This window comes from Toxotes jaculatrix, chromosome 22 (assembly GCF_017976425.1).
Source record: "Toxotes jaculatrix isolate fToxJac2 chromosome 22, fToxJac2.pri, whole genome shotgun sequence".
Classification (NCBI taxonomy): Eukaryota; Metazoa; Chordata; class Actinopteri; family Toxotidae; genus Toxotes; species Toxotes jaculatrix.
The window spans coordinates 10820360-10843162 of NC_054415.1; the positions used below are offsets into that span (position 1 = coordinate 10820360).

Consider the following 22803-nt stretch of genomic DNA (forward strand, 5'->3'; position numbering starts at 1 on the left):
TTACTTTGAATTTTCTCTTCCTTTAATCCAGGGCATTATTACCATTTTACACAGAAAAAAAACCTCCTATCTCCTAAATCTGACAGTCACAGAGCTGTGAATACCCCACCCCACCCCCCCAAAAAAAATCCCCAAATGCCTTTGTTTTAAAGCACAAAGACACATGATGCACACACTTTAGAGCATTCTTCTAGAGAAACAGACATGTGTGTGTTCCTAAGCCACAGAAGCTTTTAAGATTAGTATTTGAACATATAATGAGCTCCTTAAAAGGATTACAGAATAAGGCAACATTTCTAAGAACATATTCTAACAACTAAGACTTCACTGCTGCACCTCTGTGCATCCGACCACTGAAAAAAAATCAGACTCCAGTCACTGGTTGTTCTGCAATGATTTCTTATCCAATATTTATTGATGAAAAAATACAAAGGTAAATCATGAATGCTGCTTAGAAAAACAGCATTTTCTGATTATTTTTGCACCAGTTACATATCTGTTGGGTGATTATTAATGTTGCTAACAAATGCATGTTGTGACTCAGCAGCACTCACCGATTCAGCGCAACCTTTCAAATCAAACGCAAGTCTTCTGTTGAGCTTTGTAAACGAGAGTCATGAGATCAGTCAGTGTTTTCCTAAGCAGAAAGGTGACAAGAACATGTGCGCTCCTGTGATGTATTGCTGCCCTCCAGGGAAGGCAGTAGGTTGTATAGTTAGCTCCTGATGGGGTAAAATCACAACCCTGAAACCACACAACCTACTACCTCACCCTGTGCGAACACCATAAGTCACCCAGGTGGGTAGGAGGAGGATCGGGATGTGAAGGTTTGTGAAGAGGTCACATGTGATCACTGTATAAACAAAGACAGAGCTACTCCGCTGATCTTACAGAGAATACAGCAAGTTTTATAACATCAAGAGTTAAAATCTTGCATTTCTGTACAAGAAAAAGTAGCTAATGGAGGCGTGTTGTTAAAGCATTTGCAATTATAATAAGTACAATTGAAGTAAGAGACTACTTAATTAACACTTTAGTAGGCAAAAAAGCTCAAAAGTTCTGTTTAATATTCCAAACAATCCAAACAGTCTATATTTCAGAAATACACACTAATGAACGTCGGGTAATTAAAATGGATAGCTTACTCGCACAAATTTTAAGCTAATTTCTGACACTGCTTTCTAACTTACTAGCTCCTCCTCAGTGTTACCTCCTTTCCATCTAACTTTAACAAAGGGAATCAACAAGAGTTATATTGGTTGTTGATCAATGCAATTTTGAGTAAGGAACAAATTTAAAGGAGAAAAGAAAACAAACATTTTCCAGTGAAGTCGTATTTTCCTTTTGTGACGACGACGATCATGATGCCAGCACAGTCGCTTCAGGAAAGACAGTAAGTTGTATAGTCATCTGACAGCTTGGGAATGACCCTAAAACTATACAACCTACTACCTCACCCCAAAGGACAGTTCATCTCTCGCAGGGGTCTCTTGTGCCACGTGGTTGACAGTGGACCTGAGTGGAACAGAAGCTCGACGTGACAAACAGCCTTGAGGAAACAAGGAAAAGACACGGGAAACAAAACTACCAAAAAGCTGCTAAGTGTGCGTTTATAAATGGGTTATGATCTATGATGTGTGTAAATATTCTAACACTCTTCAATGTAATAAAACAATCCTGGCTACCTACTGTTTTCTGAGAACTGAAAAATCAAACACACATTCACTGATCAAAGCCGTGAGATGAAGTTAAAAGGTCGGAAAAGAGTTGGTATGTGGAGCCTGAACGTCCATGCTCATATATTAATACTGTATTACTGCTATGACTGTACTCTAAGTAGATATTTTATTCATAAAGTAACTGGAGAAATTAAAAAGTAATTTATGAATTTATACATATATATATATATATATATATATATACACTCTGTTAAAATCATGGCCACCTAATTCTCTGAAACTTCAGTTTCATTTTGACAAACTTTCAACTGTTGTAAAAGTCAGTTCAGAAAACTGCAGGAACGCCAAGTTGATGTGGGAGCACAGCAGAGTGAACGGTGTATTCAACCATGTATTTACAAACTGAGATATGATTTCTCCATGCCTTAATTGTTGCAAATCAAAGAATGCCGTCAAAATACTTCCTGTATGTCACTTGCGCTTGACAGGTCACCTCCTCCCTGCAGCGGCGGCCTCAGCTCTGTCAGCTCGTCTCGTCTCGGGTTTCCTTGTTCTGATGGAGACAAATGAGAAGAGAGAGTGAGCTTGTGGTTGGGTGTCAAAAGGTCAGACCTTCACCTCTTATCTTGCACACGAGCATCACATAACAACGTCGCTCCGCTGGGCATGTGAACGTGCACGCTGACAACATGCAACACACACAGAGCAGCGTCTGTACCTACGAGTGAGTGTTTGTGTTCACACAAATGTAGGTGCTTGCATGCATGCATGTGAACACCCAGAGAGTGAGAGTGTCTGTATTATTTATGAGGATCCTGTTTGGCAATCTGTGTTGTTACCTGGTAGCTTAGGTAACACCTCTTAGGTAAACAAACACATTAACAAACAGGTGATTGAGCGAAAAAAAAAAAGAAAAGAAAAACATCATTAACTTTAAACTAGTCAGATAAATCCTCTGAAGCTATCTGTCGTGCTCCATCTGTAGCCTACTTGTGTGTGTCACAGGAAGGCTTGGTGCAAATGAGCATAAATTTGTATGTCTGTGTGTGTGGCTTAAAGGTCAAGCAGACAGGTTGTGGTTGTTTGAGGGAGTTTCCAGTGTGAGACAGGAGAGGCTGTGGCTCTGCTGTGGTTTCCCCTCGAGCTGTGGAGCGACGGGGGAGACGTGAGAGAGCGAGGTGGGGTCGAACTTATAAAAGTAAGTCGCTGCCTGAACTCCACACACGCACGCACGCACGCATGCACGCACACACCAGTTTGCGGCTGTTTTATTGCAGGTCGGTTATCCCATAAATGCCACACAAATCTCTACACGAGCTACTTAATGTCCAGGCCTGTGAGGTATACTTCAGACCTGACTGCATCTCGCTGCTTCACTTACACTGCTAATGTGTGTACTACAAGGTATCAGGTTTACACTAGAGAGGACCTTTTACTTCAGGGGTCACTTAAGGCAAATTGCAAAAAAACATTTTATGACTTACCTCAAGTAGTATCTAGCTTTAGTTTAATGCGCCCTGGCTTTGAAACACACGTCTCTGAGATTTCTGCCTCCGCTCTGACACAATGGAGGTGAATGCAATTTTGTTGGTGGTGCTCACAGCGCTGAAAAATTACACGTAAAAAAAATTCAGCAACAGCATCTCTTTCAACTTGAAGTGTCCCCGCTCCTCTGGGTATCTGAGTAGTCCACACACCTCACTGTGAACTGTTTTCACTGAGACTAATTTCTAAAAATAAATATATGCCCAATAAAAACCGTTAACAGCTCATTTTGTGAATCATGCAAAGCCACAAGGACACTGTTTCTGGAGGGAGATGTTACAGTAGTTGTTTTTTTTTTTATTTTATTTTAGAGGTAATTTTGGATTGCTGTGTGCACCATCAACACAACCTCATTCACATCCGTTGTATTTGAGTGGAGACACAGGCAGGCATCTCAAAACATGGGCATTTTAAACCAGAACCGTCTGCGTGGCTACAAATCACTAGAAGCAAGTGAGAAAATATGTTTCTGTAATTTTGCTGCACTGAACTTTAAACCAGGTCCTTCGTGCAAGCGTTCATAGTATTTAAGTGTTAAATTCTTACTTTTAATTGCTGGTGTGCACTTAAACTTTGATTAATTCTGTATATATATGACGGTACCTTTTATAAATGATTTCAAAAACTGTACTTAAGATAAAAATGTGTTCAGAGCGTATTATCACAGTCATACAACTCAAAAAAAACATGGATCTGTAAAAAAAATACAATTATATTATTAACTAATGGGATGTGTAACTGAGAAACACCCTGTATCCATGTGCTCTTGTACAACCTTCCAAAAGGACATTCAGGTTTTGGACACATGGAGCCATAAACTGTAAAACTGTGTTAAACTGTCAAGAATGATCTTTACAATTATTTGAGATTAACCACTGCACTCTTTGAAGTGAGTAGAACTAGAATAAAACTGTAAAATTAGTAAATATAAATCAAAAGTAATTGAATTTTTTTTCTCTGTTTGGTGTTTTTACCTTTGCCATTTTAACTTTTATGTAATGGCACACTCAGTCACGTCACTGGAAAGGCCCGGGAGATAAAGAGAATATGATATGAGATAAAAACTTATGACCCTGAATCAAACCTGTGACGGCCGTATTTGTGTGGGCGTCTGCTGATCCACACTGCATCCAGAATTATTCAAAACATCGATGAGCTCTGAAATGTGTAAACAAATGTTGGTGTGCACAAAGCGAGAAAAGGTCAAAACCCCAAAATCGGAGGACCTCCCTCAACCTGTGAAGGCGTCCAGTCACTCAGCCTGCAGTTAACCAAAACCACCAACAGGTGTCATATCTCCCCAAGTACACAAGGAGAGTGTGTGCAGAGCCGAGGGCTCCCGTGACAATGAGGCCTTTGTGCAGTTCCGGGTGCCAGCCGGTGTGCCCTCGTGTACTGTTTCCCTCTAATCTTCATTTGACCTTTAGGCTGACGGCTTTTCTTTCCCCTTTTTCCCGACTAATTTCCTTTGAGGAGATTATCTTTGAGCCACGGCCGACGCTTACTGATTCAGATGACATGACACACACAGCGTGCTGGAGCCGGTTTTGATGGGACATGTCACTCGCTGCCACGGTCGCTGCTGTGTGTTGGGAACAATGTGAGCTGGATTGTGTTCAATAAACTAACGACAAACTGTGTTAATTGTGTTGTGTGCCTGGAGGCCACTGAAAGAGGAAACCGAATGATGCATATTCCCTGCTAGGGACCAGACAGAAGTGATTTTTGACTTTGAGAATTCAGCAGTGCGGTGGCATTCACACACACACACACACACACATGCACGCACACAGACACACACACACACACACACACACACAGCTAAACGCGTTGTCGAGTGTGAAGTAAATATATATACTTCAATGAAATAAAAATACATTTAAAAATATAGAAAATTATTAAAATGTTAAACCAACCTTGATATTGAGGTCTGACCGGGAAAAATAAAGTCATTCCCAAATAATGAGCCTAGAAATGAACGAGAAAAACAGACGTAAATATAGTTATCCTTACACACGTCCACATTCACACACACACAAAATACTGTACAGATATATTCACAACATACACACACACTAAGGTGTCCATGTAGCCCTCAGGTCATAAACCTGCCAAGCAGCTACTTGAGTGTATCATTAAGACTGATGTAACATATGTTAGAGTGATCATGGCTGAGAATACTGAGCCGAATTTAGACTGGATAACTGTATTACCATATACTGGCCAGTGTTGAAGAAGCTGAGATTGAGCTCTCAGAAAAGCATATGCTCCAGAAAATTACCAGTGGGACTTATATGACTGTGTGTTATTAGGATTACAAATTAAGTTGTGGCTTTTGGTTCAACAGTTGTTTTTATTTTCTGCGATCAGCCGTTTCTTTAGTGTGGTCGAATTTTAGTTTCTAAAAAGAATAATGCTGAAATTACAAAGTGTTCACAATGTTAAAAATATAAATTTATCATTTAGACATAAACGTGTATCAAATTATGCCGCAGATAAAATTTCCATTTTTTTTTAGTAACAAATAATTTTAAATATACTACGCAATCTTACATATTAAATAAATAAATATTACAAATGTCCCCTTCTCTCTCTCTCTCTCTCTCTCTCTAACCCTCACTCTCTCTCTCACACACACACACACACACACACACACACACACACACACACACACACACACACACACACACACACACACACCTAAACACATTATGCAGTCAAACCCAAGTATTTTCAGAAAAAGTATTGTCTTCTATTATTAAATGTAATTTGAAAAAATTAATTCTATAAAAATATATCGTTTATATTGTAACAATAAATTACAGAAGAATTTTTCCATTAGAAAAAAAAAATCCAATAATCTTACACAATTTTTGAAAAACGCCTAATGTATTTGAAAAATACGATACAAAAATAAATATTAAAATATATTCCTGTTTTAATTTAACAGATTGTAGAGTTTGAATGCAAGCCATGTGCATATATTCCCTTGCAAGCCACACACAACACACACACACACACACACACACTGAAGGACTTTGTGCTGCTGAACCCTTAGAAAATGAAATGTTAGATTTTCCCACGAACTTTTGTTTCTGCTTCATTTAAATTCTCCCTGCAAAACAAAACCTTATGACTGACACACATTCTCACACACACACACACAGAGTGAAACAAAAAGAGGTGTAACTGAAGTGTAACTGAAAGTAAAACACTGCTAATACATCTCATACCTCATTTCCCATCTGGTTTGCTGCTTAACAAATTAAAAGTCGCCCTTTCTGTCAAATTGTAAAAGCATTAGCAATAAAGATAACTCTGTTTAACGCCATCTTTAATGCTGACATGGCTGAAAGTGCTCTGAATAATAATCAATACTTTAACTATGTCTGTGTGTGCTTTTTAAAATGTGCCCTTGTACCTTTTTACTGCAAGTGTGTGCCTCAGTATTATACTCCAATGCACCTGTGTGTGTTTGAGTGAGACTGTGTGGCCATCTGTAGTGCATGCATTGTGTGTGTGTGTGTGTGTGTGTGTGTGTGTATGTGCGTGCATGTGTGTGTGTGAATGCTCAGAGGAGGAGGCTGTGCCCTGCACTCCTTGGGAGAGGCGTGGGAACCCCATTCATCTTAGGAGCCAGGGTTCATTGTGGGGTACATAGCATCAAATGTGTCTGGGTGTTTGCCTGTGTGTGTGTGTGTGTGTGTGTGTGTGTGTGTGTGTGTGTGTGTGTGTGTGTGTGTGTGTGTGTGTGTGTGTTTGTGCATGCATGTGTCCCCTGTGTCTGGTTCGAGATGCGGTGTAATGGTCTTTTTGTTTCGTTTTTCACATTTCCTACAGTTTTAGGTTTTCTAATCTAATCTAAGGTTTTCTGTAACACACTGGAAGAATTTGTTTATAAAGCAGACACGTAGAGTAGATGTTCAGAGAAAACCTGCAATTGTTTTTCATTTTCTTCTCTTTAAGAAAAAAAAAATTAGGCTTCGACTCCTCAGTGATCCATTGTTTACAATGTAAAGGTCAAACTTTTTTAAGGCGCAGTGTGTATTGTATAGAATCACACAATAAACTGCAATTTAGTGACAGTTTTGTGCAAAAATATTTTGTTAATTTTTATGAACTCTAAGATCTAACGGAGTTTGTCTTTCTGGTGTTTTCGGGGTAAAATATTTTTCTATGACAGCCAATATTTTCAGGAAATACACTACAGCAAATATAGCAAATCAGAGAAATTAAGTATACAGAAGAAACTTCCATCGCAGCAGGAAAACACTACAAAATATTTTCAGTGTTTTTCAACAGTTAACGTAACGATCAAGCGTTTCTGAGTTACAAAAATCGCTTCAAAGCGTGTTTCTCCTCGTTTACAAAAAGATTGTTTGATTGTGAAGAGCAGGTCAACCCGCTGCAGATATTGCCTTTTATTTCTGCATTCTGCGTTGAAAAGAATCAGGCGAAATTAAGCAGAAAGGAAAGAAATAAAAAAAGAGAACGGCGAAAAATCAAAAACGATCACAACCGTTTGACTCTGCTGCAGTTTTTAATGCTGCATCTCGTGGACTGACTGGTGTCCAGCTATGACGTGTTCCTTCTCCAAATCCCGACATATCAGTTCATAATTTCACCTGGCTGAGGGTCTCACAAAAGGTTTTCGGACACACCAAATGGGAGAAGCAACGTCAGGGTTTCCTGCCGGGGTGACAGAGATGGCGGGGCTCGCGCCAGGCTCTGTGGTGCGAGAGTGGCGGATGAATAGGCCTGTCAAACGTAGGACGTAGGTGGGATGACTAGAGCTATCTGTGATGACTCACACTGCCTCCACTCCTACCTATCGGTCATGGTCGACTCTGATGTGCTGAGGTGTACAACATGAAGCCATATTGAGAGGCAATGTGGGGGAAAAAAAGTAAGATTTTCAATTAGCACTTGTTCGAAAAAATGATTTATGGGCGATAATTAAACGATGCCATGCTGGATGGCATTGATGAAGGGTGTGGCATATTGAGTTTTTTAATCAAGTGGAAAATATGATATAATACAGTCAAAATTAGAGCTGATATTCTTCCTCAAGGATGAAGCATTTGTGATGCTAATGTTAATGAATATAGAACTTTAAAAAAATACTTTGAAAAAGCATACCGCTTCATTCCCGTTCAAATACACAACCCAAATAGCTTACATTGCTGTGAGTTTAATTGAGTCTTTAAATCGTACAATTGAACTAAAGAGAAAAATGTCTACAGTTTAATGGCTCGAAGCGTTTTTCTCGTTCACGCATATTAAGTAAAATTTAAAAAATGAAAACAAACGCTTTATAGCTGAGCCATGTTAGTAAAGCATAATAAACGATACGTTCAAATGGCTTATTCGAGCTTTATTAACATTACGTGTGGCCACGTGTCAGCACTGACCCATTTTCCAATGGGTAACCTTCTATTACAAATCTTAAACCTTGCACCTATTCACTTTTAATGAGAAAACTCAGTATGAAAATCGCGGTTAATAGTTTTATGATAGCTGACCAGGAGAGAGAAGGAGAGAGAGAATTGAGAGAGAGACTGGGGGGGAAGAGAGAGAGAGAGAGAGAGAGAGAGAGCGAGAGAGAGAGAGGAAGAGACAGAGAGAGAGAGAGAGAGAGAGAGAGAGAGAGAGAGAGAGAGAGAGAGAGAGAGAGGGAGCGTTGTGGTGTGGCTCGGCCTTGTGTAGCAGGCCTTGTCTGGCCCTCGGCCCAACATTACAGCACTGGTCCCTCACTGCTCCCTCCAAAACCGTCTCTCTTTCACACACACAAAAGACCGACCTGGAGTGCAAAACTGCAGGTAGGAACGCACCAGAGGACAGATTAGCTCGGTTTTGTCTGAAATTCAAAGCCCATGCCACGTTTCCCCCCTGGTTTGCCTATATTTAGTTAAGCCTGCTCTCTGTGGATAGTCATGTAGCCCTGAAGGAAACAACACCCAGACACAACGTTTAAACACACGAACACGGAGATCGGGTCAAACGAAGCCGCTCTCCGGCGTTTGTTTCGCCTTTGCGTTTCGTTTTGTCAAAAGAACACCTCTGCATGTGTGCAGGCTTCACACACATAAGTATACATGCACACACGCACACACACACACTCTTACCTCCACACCCACACATACTCTCTGACTTACCCACTGAGTCTTTGAGGCAGCTGGCACACACACACCACAGCCATCAGCTATCTGGGGTAAAGCGGCGAAATCTCCGCCGTTCATTGTGCTGGATCCTTCGGTAGCTGCACACAGTATGTCCACATATCCTCTCTGTAGAGAAGGGCAGAGAAGGAGCTTGGATTCAGTCACACAGCTCTGCACTCCCTGCAAGGAGTAGGCGGGCACGCCAACGAGAGACCCATTCAGAGTCCCAGCAAGTGCCAGCCTCCCTGTCTGCCTCAACGCCTTGTCTGTATGTCTGTCTGCCCATCTGTCTGCCTCTCTGTCTGGGTTTTACCATGTCAATCTGGCCACCTCACCCCAAACCCGTCTCTAAGCCTCGGGTAACCTGCCTAACCTCAGCTAACTGCTTTCTAATATTTACAAACTGGCTCCCCTCGTTCTCCCCTGTCTGCCACCTCCTAGTCTGAGACTGTCAGGGCCCGCCACAATGGGGAGGCCATGTGGGTTTCCCATGGAGTCGCGTGTTCCTCCCGTCTGGCAGTTAACAAGGCTTTGAATGAGGAATGTTAGCAAACAGAGCCGCTGAATGTCGGGTGAATGCTAAGCCAGGCAGCCAGTCAGATCGCAGCACTGGCCCAGGCATATGAATAATGCAGAAGACTCGACAGGGAGGAGAGCAGGCAAGGCTCCGCCTCCCACTGCCCCTTCCCAACTCCACCCACCCCTCCTTCTTTTCCCCGCTCGAAACTCAAATGCCTTCACGGGAGCAAGACAGCAGAGAGGGGGAAAGAGAGGATTCAAGACCTCTGCTGCTACTCACTCATGCAATAAAAAAAAAGTCCTGCAAGAGGAGAATAGTTACACATGCATACACATGTAATTACTACAAATCAGTTCTTGAAACATGCCACTTTTTTCCTGTCATTGGGAACTATCTCTCTCTTTTTTGGCTTTTTGTGTCTTTTGTTTGAAATTGGCACCTGTCCCAGAAAAAGCCCTGTTGCTGCTCCGCCCTCCTGCTCCCCTTTCACTGGAGACTGCCCACGAGAGAGAGGGAGAGAGAGAGAGAGAGAAAGAAAGAGAGAGAGAGAGAGAGGGGGGGGGGGCGTGAGGAAGAGAGGGTGGGGCAGAAAACCCAAAAGAGGGAGAGGTTTAGAGGTGGAAAGGGTGAGGAAGGTGGAGGGCAAAGGAGATAAGAGAACAGGAAAATACACAAGAAATCATCTGTTGAAATCAAGACTCATGAACAGGTATCATGAAATCAAGCAGCTGGTCGAAAAGAACATGCTAAAAACAAGCTGCCGTCTTCGTCCTCAGCTTCAGGGAGGACTCATGAGAAAAAGGAAGCATGGCGAGCAACCAAGAAACACGTGTTCAAAACGCCTTTGCATCACGGCAGGGCACAAACCAAAACCACTGATTGTGCCCAGTCCAGTTTAACTGTGCGGACAACAAGCCAGAAGAAGCAAAAACTGACCAAATGCAGGTGATCAATGGCCGCGGAGTGAAGAAAACAGGGGTCCCGAAAAACGTCTTCGCAAATGGCGCAGAGATGTCGAAGCAGGAGTAAAGCAAAGCCACTTGTTGCATGATATTGAGGAGCAGATCTTGCAGAGAGAAGCGAGAGTAGGCAGAGGGTTAAAATCCTGGGACTGGGAGTAGTAAAAAATCCCTCCCTCTTTTGGCACAGACTAGCTAAAGGGGAGGGCCCGCCTGTAGAAATAGCAGCAGAGCGTTTTTCCCCTCTTTCTTTTTTTTTTTTTTTTTTTTTTTTTTCAGAGCTGCAGCGTCCTAGTCTACCCTCTCGCATGTGGCCGGGACCCAGGGAGAGAGGAGGAGGAGAGCGATGGGTAGAAAAAGAAGCGAGAGCAGAGAGGGGAGGGGGCGAGAGAGGGAGGGAAGAAGAGCTGTGAGTGGAGGAGAAAGAGCTCAGCTGATGATGAAACAGGGACGTGTGGGAGTGCGTGCGCACTACGCGTTTTCATCACCGATCCAGCGCGACGTGCATGTGCACGAGGCGGGGTGGGGAGGGAGCTGGAGAAGTGGGGGTTGTAGGGGGTGGAGGAGGGGGGGCACAGTGCACTTCTCCTGAGGAGGAGAGTCACAGCAAACACACAGACACACACACACTCTTGCATGATTAAAGGATTCTGGGACAACTTGCAACACCTAACTTTGTGATTCATGTGAAAGATTAACGATTCATGCCTTTATTTCAGAGGCGTTGCTGCTGTGAGTTCACTATCAGACATTTGTCTTTGACCTACATGTCCTTTATCACAAAAACTTCCAGGGGGCAAATGGAAGCAACAGCAGGCACCTAGTAAAGGCCCGAAAAAGAATGCCTGGCACGATCACTGATGAATATTGTCTTGATTACTGCTTCTTTCTCTTGACCACAGACGCGTTAATGAGTTGAAAAGCTACACTGACTGTTTTGGCACGCAATCAAAGTCAGATAAGCACCTGGGTGCGACTGCCCTGCCATGATTGCAACAGTGAACCGTGCTTTGAAATCCTGTAATATTTACCGCAGTGCGCCCGCCATGTGCCATTACTAGGCCACCCTTGCCTTGCTGCGAACTGCAGCAGCAGCAGCAGCGGTCCTGCGTGCGTATAAGGAGAGGAGAAATGTCGGGCAGTAACCGAACGATAAAATGGACTCTGCTGATGACTCTGCTCGTGTCCTGCACCCTCCTTCCCCCTCCGCCTCCCCTTCAGTGTCCAGCCTATTCTGTCTCCCACCCTTTCTCGTCCTTTCAGTAGCACTGTTATAGCCTACAGTAATAAACAGCTCTGCTGTGTGCAGCTAGTGTTAATTTAAGCCTGCATGAGGAGGATCTTTTTTATGTTTTTTTGTGCCAGATACCACCCTTGCTGTCTTTCTCTCTCTCTCTCTCTCCCCCGGTCTCATGCACACCTACCAACCTCTGCATCAGCCTGCTGAAGGTTATTCACACCCGTCCGCTTTCCACCCGACTTCCATCCCCAAAAACTTCTCTCAGTGGCCAAAATGCTGTAATGCCCCTTAGCTGTTTGCAACAGATTCCCCCATGGCTAAAAAAAAAAAAAAAAAAAAAAAACCCAACTTCCTCTCTTTTGGACGCCATTCCCCTCCCCTCCAGTCTTCTCTTTCCCAAAAGAAACCCAGAACTCAGCACAGGCAAATTTTTTCCCCTCCTCTCTCCCCAAAGTAGCAGCCGCACAAAAGAGAGGGGAAAAAGGGAAAACTGTCCAAAAAAACGACGGATCTCACATCATGGAGCACGGCTAGCTGGTCTTGATTTCAATCTGTCTTTATTGCTCACACAGAGTCTACGGGGAAATTGCGTACACTGAAACAAATAAAAGGTGGGAAAACCTCCTCATATACACTTAACCATTTTCTCATATGTGTGCGTTTTTTACTGTGGAGCAGCAGACGAAGAGCAGAGCGAATATGAGCGATTGAACAGCAAACTAATATGGCCGCTTGGTTAGTTGCAGTCTCTCCTACCTCCTCACTCTCAGTCTTGGATGCTGAAAGAAAAGGCGTTACGCTGCTGTGTGAGTGTGTGTGTTTCTACCTCAGAGGACGGACTCGGAGAGAGAGAGGGAGAGAGAGAGAGACAGAGAGTGAGTGCACTTGTCTTGCCTAACTCTCCTCAGCTTTCCACAGTCTCAAATGAAACTCAGGTTCCTTGTGCTCTGTGTACTGCTGCACCATCCGTATATCAAAAACACACAATGCATGAACACGAAAACTTACGGTCGTGACAAATGAGCACAAGCGAGATAGAAATCCGGTTACTACAGGAGTTCAACACGGGGCAACCTATCATTTTGGTTCACGTTATTAAGACATAAATTCACTCCTGTCCCTTGATGAGAAAAACGGATCGAGCACCAAACAGTCATCAGATTGAACCCTGTGACGTCACATCTCGCCATGTCTTTGAACCAATTGCAATCGCTGCAAGCATAAAACGCCACAACAACTGCGTGCTGAATATAAATCAAACAATAGAGTAAACAAATGCATGGTTCATCAGCAATTTGAAGAGTCCCTGAGTCCTCCTCATCTATCTAAGACACTGTTTCTGCTAGTCAGTTGTTTACCATCTAACATGTGGCAGGAATTCAAAAAACTTGGCAGAGCCTGTTGCACCGTACGTCGTGGAGAGTTCACTTGAGGATACGGCTCTGGTTTTGGCTCAGCTGCCAACTTCTGACACTGTAGCCCTCTGCACGGCCTCGCCCCTGCAGGAGCGGCCTGCGTAATGCTGCCATTGATGAAACTCCAATATTAACAACCTCATTTATGACACCTCCAAAAGTCCACAACCACAATTTTTTCATCAATCCCCTTCACCTCCTGATTAAAACCAAGCCGTGCTCTGACTTACATTTATTGTTGGTGTATAAAAGGCATATTGCATTGTTGATATTTGACATGCATGCAAGTCATATTTTAAAGCTCTGAATAGTTCAGCTGAAACACAGCAGGTAAAGAAGAGCAGCTGCAGCGAAGTCATTAGGTTTAAGCACACAATCTTTCAAATCTGTAAAAATCAAAAAGATCAAATAAGATGCACAGGAGGTGGGAATTAAATACAAAACACTATCAAATAAACCAGTCACAGTAAATGTGTCAGTGATCCACAACTCATGTTCAACAGTGGCAACACGGTAGTGAATGTCTCAGAGTTAAAATGAGTTATAGTTCGCTCATGAAGTGGAACAATGGAGTTGTTGATTCAGTGGTCTTATCAGACCCCCGGCGCCTTCACATCCTTATGAATCATCCCATGAATCCACTGCCACAAACACGACCAATCAACATACACACATTAAATTTATAATACACACACACTTCCCGATGCTGTACAGCACTGGAACAAGCAACGCATTCAATACTTGAGAATAATATCAGTCACAAAATTTTTAATACTCTGAGGCAAAAAAATATACAGTATAAAAATAGACAAATCACCACATGAATTAATGAGAAAGGCAAAAGGTTTTCATAGGAATTAGAGGAAATGAGCAGACTAACAGCTTTCTTCTTGAGAAAAAAATCATCACAAGATGTGGCAAAAAATCAAAAAAATAAAAATTTATAATCCATTTCTGCGCCAAATATGCAATCTCTTAAATATATTGCCTGTAGCTTTTAGTTAGCAGTGAATAATATGCAGTTAAATAAGCAGAACCATCTGGGAATACCAGTAAAGAGAGATGTGACCCTCTCTAAAGTAGCAGCTTCTGTGAATACACGATTTACTGCATTTAAAATGCCAAAGTTCAGGTCTTACTTGCAAACTTAGGACATTGTTCTGAATGGATATACCTCCCTGCTGTGTTTGAAGCCTATAAGTTACAGCTATCTATACATTCACACTCCGGCGAACACACACACACACGTCCTCCTCTCTTCGGTGGCCAGAGCGGCGGGCCGGCTCTCTCGATGAGGTGGTCTGCTGAGGGGCCCCTCAGCAGCACGCGCCTCAACAACTTCTCTATTACAGTCATGACCCCTAAGGTCAGTCTCTGAAGGGTTCTGAACAAAGGCCACGACCCTGGGGTCAGAAGTGTAACGCCGGGGGCAGGCTGGGGCCCCACGGCAAAGGGAGCGTGCTGTTTGCTTTGAAAGGTAAGGATCACTAACACAGAGGCCTAATAAGGATTAAGGGGCCATCCCCTTTGGGATGTCACTCTGGGGCCTCATACATCACTCTCTATTAACCTCTGTGACCCCCGGTGGCCATTATGGGGCTACGGGTCACAGTCGCTCACACCGCAGAGCTGTAAAAACTAACATCGCATGCAGTCGCAAACACGGGTGCTGCTGATTACATGGACAAATTGTTTTAAGAGGTAAACGCCTTGTCAAATAGGACACAGTCCTCCTTTCAAGGCGTTTTGCCTGTCCAGACAGCTTTCAACTTGTTGCAGTAGTTGGCAGATTTCAGTCTTTACAGAGGGTTCTTTAAGGTAAAAAGAAGAGTTATCGGCCATCAGGTTAGCTGTCTCAGTAATAAAACAAAAGCCTGACAGGTCTTATAAAATAAATAAATAAATAAATGTACACCTGAAAATGTGTGAAAGCTATAGATTTTTTTTAATTTATAAATAATAAAAAGTCAGAGAGAGAGAGAGTTTGGTACAACTTTGATAAAAGCAGGTGAGCAAGAACTACCAGACAGAATCACAAAATGGAGGACAGGAGGAGACAACATGGCGGCCTAAATGATGCAGTCACTCACACACACTGCCTGGAATTTGCCAGACTGCGACAAAAACGTTATACATTGTGTGATATATCTCTATATGTAACACAATGATATTTTTTAACAAATGCCAACGCAGAATCCTACACTGACTAAACTGCAGGAGACAAGGATGTGAATTCCTTTAGTCACTCTGGGATCAAACAGATACAGAGGTTAACCCTCCGCAGCCTATCAGGGACGAGAAACAAAGTGTGCAGATATTCTCTACGCTTTTTATTCTGCTTGATTTGTTCATATTGTATTTGAGGATTTCTTCTTTTTGCTCAAAAGGTGTTAAGGGCCAAAGTATATAAAACGTATTTCAGTTGTTTCAAAGTTAATAAGAGGTTTGAAATATATTTTTCTCATGCCCGAATGAGGGGAAAAAAGGTCTAAATTATTAAAGCGTTTCTTTCTCTCTTAATATAATTAATGTATTCTGAATATAAGCAAACACTTACTTGAAAATCAGGAAAAGAGAGACCAAATGTAAACATCATATATACATATATGCATAAATATCAATCTCGATATATAAAACAGCAGTATTAACAAAGAGTAAATATAAAAGCCACATTGTGAGTAATTGGTAATGTAATGTGAGCCTGTATAATCATTATTCAGTACAGTAAAAAAAAAGAAGACAAATTTAGTCAGGGATCAAAATGATTTTTTTTTTCCAGCTCTGGATAAATTTTTTAAAACTCTGAATGAATTTATGAATTCATTTAAAAAGTGACTTCACAGAATATCAGACTATGTTTAAAAGAAAAAGTTGGAAAATTCAATTCTAAATTTTTATGTAACCTGATAAAACAAAATACAAATTTTTCTCCCTTTTTTTTTTTTTTTTTTTGAAAAGGACCTCTTGAAAAGGACCAGCTTTTATTCTGTATATTTCAACTACAAATTGATGATATCTTAGTCTCTCCTGCATTCTGCCAGACAGAATTTCATAATCGCTTTAATTTTGACCTTTTTTCATCAACTGAACTCTGGAAAGTAATATGACAAAGTTGAAAACGCAGTGTACTGCTTTTAACCCAAAACTATACCAGGAGGAACTGATATTAAAAAATACATTATTGTTGTTGTTTAAAAAATAAAGTATAGCTATTAAATAAACTACTTGAGCTTTAGTTTCGGTTGGAAACACTTTAAGACAAATGAGAAATTTCTTTCTTAGCTTATGCAATCAGGTGTATTGAGAAGGCTGTTATCCAGGTTTCACAACACGCTCTTATGATACTTTAAATCTCTTTATATAGGTGACATAATAAAAATATACTGCAAATGTCAAGAAAATAAGCGAGTTTCAGACCTTTCAGATATTTTGAATGAGTAATTAGAAAATCCTCTTTTTTCAAATCCAACTATCATTACTGCAAACTGCCTGGGATCTCTTAATAAAATGTTTTTCATTATTTCATATTAAAATGTAAAACTAAAAAAGTATTAAACATATGTCTACATTTTATTTTCTCTCGAAAAAAGATTTTTGTGACTTCTTTTTTGTAATTGTAGAACAGGGTAAAGCAGGTTACTGAAACTCTAAATAAACAAAGTGGCAGAAGGCTGCAAGGTCAAAAAAACATTCTCAAGTGTTTTCCGAACACAGTTCACACTTACCAAGGGCAAGAACTGAGCACTTCGATTCAAATGTATTTCTTTGATAATCATTAAGCCACTCACCTCTGAAAACCGAGCTTCTGTGTTTGGAGGGAGACCATTCGGCAGCAGAGCAGAGCAGAGCAGAGCAAAGGTTGGAAAAGAGGAGGGATGAAATGGACCTGCGCTCGCTAGAGACAAGTGTCCTAAACAGCTTTTAAAACAGCCAAACAGACAATAAATCCCAAACAAGCAGCACTTTGACAGCTTCACGGCTCTTCCTTTTTTGTAGCTCTTCTCTCATTAAAGTAAGGGCAGTGCTTTGGGAGAATCATTGTCCTACTTTCAGTTAACCATGAGACTCCCCTCTCTAGGTCATTTTCCAACTGTCAGGTTTATTAGAAAAGTTTGGTTTCTAATTTAGCTAACAGAATACACTGCGAGGACATTAAAAAAAATGTAATTACAGGGATATTTATCCAGGGAACAGAGAAATGCCACTCTGACCCTTAGCAAAATAGGCTTTTTTTTTTTCCTGTAATTTGTGATAACTGTGTGAAGCATGACAAAATTCAATTTATAACAAAATTAATGCTGCAATCCTTGCTACCTTGGTCTTATTCAAACTTGCATTAACCAGATTTTGATTGTGAGGCATCGAAATATTCTGAATGACAGGGAGATTTCCCTTGAATGCAAAGTCAAGTGCTTTCAAGGCTGAAACATTTCAGCCCAAACATGTCATTTTTGAACACATTGTTATTCTATAATGACTTGATTTTAACAAGGCATAAACCGAAGGTAAATTACAAAGGCAAAAAATTAATTAAAAATATATTTTCAGATGCATTTTTTTATATTTGAAACTTACCCCTCTTCTCCCCTCCTCCGAACTCACAAACACACACATCTCTCCTGATACCCAGCTACGTACTGCTCACATTTCAGGGTCCATCCCACATTAATAAATGATTATTTTTTCAGATAATCACATCTTATCAAACATCAGCTTATATACAGGTCTCTGGCATTCTCAGGGAGCGGTACCACCTCTTAAAGGGTTCGGACCTGCTGTTGGTTCGAGTTTAATGCCACGTCACAGAGGCACTGCAGCCTGGATGGGCCTGCGTGACCTAGCTCGGCCCAGATAGGAGCCGTACGCACCCCAGCCCCCATTTGGACCGTACACCCACATTTCATATGAGGAAGGTGGTGGTGGTGGCGATGTGACAAGACATGTTTTATTTTAACTGCAACATCTCTGCCCCTCCTGTGATTTCCCTTCTGTTCTCCTCTTATTTCCAAAAATCAGGCACTTGTCTGTCTGAATGACAGCACTGCTCGTTTCAGTCGCCCGTATCCAGTTCAGCTGACTAAGGATTCAGGAACGCTCCAAATAGAGTGTTTGTTTGATTTCATATCTAGCACGAGTATGCACACACACACACACACACACTGACACACACACATGCACGAACACGTCTGGAGTTGTCTGGGTTACACAAAGCAACGTGAGGCACATGGGTATGCCTTCCTGAAACCAATACTATCTATTTATTTGAGCAGGAAATTCACAAGTAAAGTTTCTGAATTTAGAAGATAATTTATATCATTTTTTTTTATTGCGGGTTCACTGTGGTTTAGTAGGAAGAACATTCCCAGAAAGAGAATGAGAGTGTGTGTGTATGTGTGTGTGTGTGTGACTTAACGCTCTACTCAAGGACATCCATGTAGCACGCTAAAATTGAAAAATGAAGAGTGCTAATAGGTTGGAGCATCTCCTAACTGCCACAGCCGTCGAGTCTTGATGCTAGTGATTTATCTTTAATTGGATTTTACAGAGGGCTCTCCCAGTGGGAGGCGGCAGTCTCATTTCTGAACTGGCCCTACAACTTCATGCAAAATGTACAGACAAACAAGCAAAGTTGGCCTCACGCTAAACTGAAAATGCATTTAAAAGCTGAAATGTGAAAACCATCCTAAATCTGACCTGCATAATTATTGTTTTGTAAATCCATACAGCAGCACAGAAAATATTCATCTGCATATTTTTACATATATTTCATGTGAAAACACTGAACTGTTTTTTTTTTTGTTTTGTTTTGTTCTGTTCTCTGGTCTTTTCTTATTCATGGCTGACCTCAATATTAACCCCAAATCATTGTTAAAATTGAACCCCTGATCCAATTCTTCAAACAATGTATAGCATTCATTTTGCTTTAACAAAGTTTTGTGTGGACATTAACACATTTGTCAGAGAATTTAAACTGTCGACAAACATTACAGTAGAACGTTACTCTGATATTTATATTGTGCTTTTCTTTTTAAATATATTTTCTGGGGAGTTTTTACTGAGTGAAATGTTCACAAAAATCCCAAACACATAAATCACTATTAAACCACTGGCTCTTTTCCTACAAGTATTAACTCACTGTGGTGTCTACTGCAGTGTGCAGTCTAGTGAGAGGGGAAAGGAGACGCTGGCTCTCAGGGGTTAAGATGCTAGCAGTCATGTGCCTGTCGGCTGCAACAAAAGCCTGCCTATGTAGGGTGCATACAGATGGAGCGAGCTCCTTTGTGTGCAGCGTTTCACACGTCGCAGCCTCGGAGCTGCCAGGTCTGGCTCTCTGGGCCTGGCTGCAGGCCTAGCTAGCAGCTTGTAGCACCTGACGCTGGGCTCTCACTTTGCTTTTCTTTGCTTGAGACCCAAGTGCAGCAAGTTTTGAAAGATAATGGAACAGAAGTCCAAATAGTGGGTCACATAGCGCAACACAAACAATTGCAACAAAATACAGCACAGCAGAGCACGGCGCTGTGGCCAGGCAGGCTCAGATCAGCATGACAGGAGCAATTGTAAGCATGGCTCCCACTCAGGTCTGACACAAAATATTTGATTTTTCCCCTCCTCTGTGGTCTGTCAAATACCCCTGTAAAATACCCTGCAACATTACTTCTAATGTGCTGATATAAATACCATCAGTGCATGTTTCAATCATGTGTACAGCTGTGCGTGATGTGTACATAGTTCTGTATCCTACTATATACACTGTGTCTGTGTGTGTCTGTATATTCTGCTATATTTATGCTATGTGCGCCAAGTCACTAAGGCAAGTTCCTTATAGTGTACATGTTAGTGTACACAGTGATTACACTAGCTAATGCCTGGAACCAAGCTTTAACACTGGAATACAGACCTTGACATGCAAGAATCCCATGGGCTTGATTTTCTTTTCTCCCTAGAGAAAATGATTTGTCTGTCCTCAATTTTTTTTGTATACATTTGGTGTGCGGGCATTCGCACAGTTTGAACTTCCTACCTGTGGTCAGGCATAAAGTGCACACTGAAAACTAATACTTGTGTTTCTTTAGCTCTACATGGCTAATTTAATATTTTCAATCGCAAATAATGCAGGAGTTTATTTTGTTGTTGAGGATTACACAAACTGGGATTCTGCCATTGATGCAAACAAATCCAGAAGTATACAGTTCAAATGACGTGTTGCAAAAGAAAATCCATACTCCTCTGGCTGTGTTTAAACTATACAAAGACTTGACCTTGAATAGGGTATTAAGTTTCCTTCTGTACCACACATTATACAAAAAAGTATCTTAGGACACATAGCTATGGCAAGTAACAACACCTGTGTCTGCTGGTCTATTTGTTTGTTTGTTGGTCTATTTGTCAGTGGGGTTACGGAATAAGCACTGAACCGATTTACACCAAACTTGATGGAGGGATGGGGAATGGGCAAGAAAAGAACCCATTAATTTTCAATGAGGATCCAGTTAAAGGGGCAGATCCAGGAATTTTTTCATTACATCCCTTAACATTGCAAGGTAGGGTATTCTTAACATCTGAATCAATTTCTCAGGAAATAATTTATGGATCTTGATGTAAAAAAAAAAAAAAAAAAAAATCAAACATATTTATGGTGTTGGTGCACATCATAATAATAATAATTTGGATCTGGTGGAAGAAAATCCTGACTCTGATTTGCCCACAGAGTTACCACTTTATGACAAATAAATCACTTATGCTATCAGACTACTTCCTTTTTCCTTTTATTTTTCTATCTAGTTAGACATGTAGGATTGTTTGGTCTTGGCGGAGGCATGCGCTCTACTGAGTGCCATTCTAGTTACATCTTGATAAAACCTCACTGTAAACATAAAAAGTGATAAAAGAGGTAGAGGGACATTCTGTGATACTGTATTCCTCACACTTATGAAAACAGACATATACAATAGGCAGCTGTCAACAACATGTAAAGTCTGACACTGCAACTTTACAGCATATTCACTCATGAGCCACTCAGGTGGATCCTCTTACCCAGAGTGAGTGAGCAGGTGGGGGGTTCGCTGTCCTACCGGAGGACCCTTCAGCAGCACACCTGGCTGTTATGAGGAGGCAGCCCTTTGACATTTTAAATGCAGGACAATCTCTGTGAGCACTAGGAGATCCCGCTGCCATGACTGCACTTAAAACCCACATTAAGTGGATGGAAATGCTGTGGTGGACCAGCATTATTCTATTATTTGAAGTGCATAGCCCACTGCTTTCACTAAGTTAACTTTTTAAAAATATCATTACGTATCAGCATGTAGTTGATACAAAAAATACTTGTGCACTGTGCTGTTGGTTTTGGATGCTGAAAGCCCCAAGTGAGCCATATGAGTGACAAAGGCTACACTCAGAAGAAAATAGAACCATAAAAAGTCAATTCTGCTATCCTTCCAAAAATCACAATAAATCTTTAATGAGATGACACTCTTTTCTCTTTAGATATTCTCCTCAAATAGCCTTACTGGCACAAAAACAACTGTTTTACAATGTGAGGACCAATGCTGGGTGTAATGGCTTTGTTAAAAGCATGTCTGCACAAATTAGCAAGCTAGTCTTTTACTTAGACATATGATGATGTTTTAACGTGATCCATTAGAAGCTTTTATATGGATAATAACATGTATTAGAAAAACAATTTGATTTGAAGATGTTTCTGTGTTGGCAGTCAATGGCAAAGCCAGCACACCTTGCAAAAGATATGAACACTGCTAGCCCCATGCTAACAAAGCTGGGAAGTTTTTTTTTGTGTTTGCCTCTAAATACAAAACAGGAGACTGTAATGTGTCAAGTTCCGAAGTAATAAAGTAAAAGCCCTTCAAACAGTCTTACTTTTATCTCTTTGTAAATGGCACGATGGTCATTTATCCTGCCATCACACTTGTGGTGAAGCTGGTGAGGTGCAATTAGCTCCCACATATCGTCACGTATTGTTCCACACCATGTTACAAATTTTACTAAGAGTGTAAATACTCCAGGATCAGGAAATGAAACTCGGCAGGCCTGCAGACTCAAACGTGCTGGTGTGTGTGTGTCTAAAAGAAAGTCTTTGCTCTCTCTTTCTTTTCCACACACACACAAAACAAACCCCCCCTGTCACTCAAACAACCTCCTGCTATAAGTTGTATGTTAATTAAACTTTTGTCAGTACAGCCTGGAAAGTATTAGCTCCCATTTTCTGACCAAGACACCCTGCTGTCACCAATCATGTCCTAAAACGCATACACACACACTTGTAC

The 22803-nt window shown here is 41.3% G+C and overlaps 1 long non-coding RNA gene across 1 annotated transcript; it reads right to left on the reverse strand.

Moving 5' to 3' along the window:
- Positions 1 to 382: 382 nt before the first annotated feature.
- LOC121175999 lies at positions 383 to 11174 on the reverse strand. Its single transcript, XR_005892857.1, has 4 exons — positions 10842 to 11174; positions 9380 to 9511; positions 5141 to 5192; positions 383 to 2232 (listed from the first exon to the last, which is right to left on the reverse strand). It is a non-coding gene; the product is annotated as an uncharacterized LOC121175999 (long non-coding RNA).
- Between the last annotated feature and the right edge of the window lie 11629 nt (positions 11175 to 22803).